The following is a 2,069-nucleotide window of genomic DNA, read 5'->3' on the forward strand; positions in this document are numbered from 1 at the left end:
CTGATGGGAACCTCCTTCTTCTTTTTTTTTTTTTGGTCCTTAAAAAAATGCTGTTTAAAAATTTGTGATGTGGATGGAGTACCTGTGCTAAAATTTGCAGCAATTTGAGAAAAGGTAACATACATCAGTTCTGGATGAACTAAGCATTTGCAGTATATGCAAATTGTTACAGCTATGTCTCATTTCAAGGTTATTGTTTTCAAATTTGCTCCCCACTTCCATGTGCTCAGGAGAGCAGGGTCTGACAGTAAGGAGTGGGAGGGAAGAGGCTGTAGGGGGAAGAAGTGGGGGGAGACAAAAGGCAAGGGGGCTACCTGATTTATTTTCCCTGATGTAGCAGGGGAAAGGAAATAAATTCAAGGTAAACCTCCAATAATTAGATTCCATACCTGGAAAATTATAACGAATTTATAACATTTCCATATATAGAAGCTAATTACTGAGGAGTCGCTTTATTATCAGGGCTGTTTTCTATTTGAGCCAATATGGTATTTGCATTCTGGGTAGCTGACCCCCACGCCTCACCAGTGACATCAATACCCACATCTGGCCGCAATGATACCCTCCCTCTCCAGGCCTCCCTCTTTCAAAGCCCCAGGGCATCTATGGTCCCAGTGCACGTTCCACACGGTGACACTCCCCAAGGTGTCTCTGCCCCCACCATGCTGATGCCTCCCTGGATCCCTGCATTGGCAATCCCAGGCCTTCTCCACAACACTGATACCTCCCGGTGCTCCCTGCATGCTAGTGCATCACCCTCGTACTCCCACAGTGTCCCCAGGGTTTCCTACAGTCCCTGGCATCAATTTCTTGTGTTCTCCCAGCATCAATAGTGACCACTCTTCCCACAGCCCGTGATACCAATACCGCTTTGCTCCTAGCTGTGTAGATGCCCCTAGGACTCCCTGTACTCTGCAGCAGGGGGGGTCAAACTCACCTCACCCCCCACCGGGCTGGATTTGGACCGCAGGGCTCCTCCCAGGCCAGACCCAGACCTGGAGTGGTGGGGTAAACAGTGGAGATGGCAGGTCCAGTGGGAGGGCAAGCGGGGATGGTTGCTGCAGCTGCAGGGCAGTGATGGAGGAAGGGCAAGTAGCAGCAAGCCAAGCGGTGTGAAGTGAGCAGGGTTGTTTTGACACAGCCTGTGCCCCCCTGCCATCACAGATGGCCATGCTCAGCAGAGCCCTGAAGCCCTGGATTTTGTGTCAGGCCCTGCCTCCTGTTAACCCCACTCCCAAATTCCTTGGCCAGGACCCCCACGGGCCGGGGGGATCGCTCTGCAAGCCGGATCTGGCCCACAGGCTGCATTATGTTTGATGTCTCTGTTCTGGGTGCCCCCTCGTAGCACTGATGCTCCTAGGGCTCCTCACGCCTGGTGGCACTGATATTCCTTGGGGCTCCCAAAATGCATGGCATCAATACCCCTCTGGCTTCCACAATGCTGATACACATGGAGTTCCCCACCCTCCCTGGCCTGAATCACTCTGCGGCCCCCTCTGCCCTGGTGTGTCCCCAGTACTGCGACACACTCCCCTACCACTGACGTTCCCCAGAATTGCCATAGCCCTGATATCCCTTATGCTCCCCGTTCCACTGGTAGCCCCCATGGCATTGACCGCTCCCAGTGCTCCTGCAGCAGCCTCTGACAAGGAAGGGACCCCTTGACATCAGTGCCCTCCATTCTCCCCGCAGCATCAATACTCCGGCTGCCCTGCGGCTGTAATATCCTACAAGCCCCCCACAAGCGTTTGGTGTATATTGCCCATCAATGCCACCCCCCTGCCCTGCGCCGTACTCATGGCACTGATACTCTCCAGGGACCACCCTAGGCTTTGCATGGCAGATGCTGCCCTCCTGTATCCTCCATGACATCAATTCCTCGCAGCATTTCCCCTCGTGTTGTGGCACTCCTCTCCCCAGTGCCCTTCCTGGCACTGGACATGCTCTGTGCTCCCAAGCGCCCTGTGGAATTGATAACTTCCTGCACCTCGCACCATCACTAACCCCAAGCACCCTGTCTCCCATGGCATTGGTATCTCCTACAGGTCCCCAGCACCAATACCTCTCCT

Source organism: Gavialis gangeticus, unplaced genomic scaffold (genome assembly GCF_001723915.1).
Source record: "Gavialis gangeticus isolate Ggan-Ray unplaced genomic scaffold, GavGan_comp1, whole genome shotgun sequence".
Lineage (NCBI taxonomy): Eukaryota > Metazoa > Chordata > Crocodylia > Gavialidae > Gavialis > Gavialis gangeticus.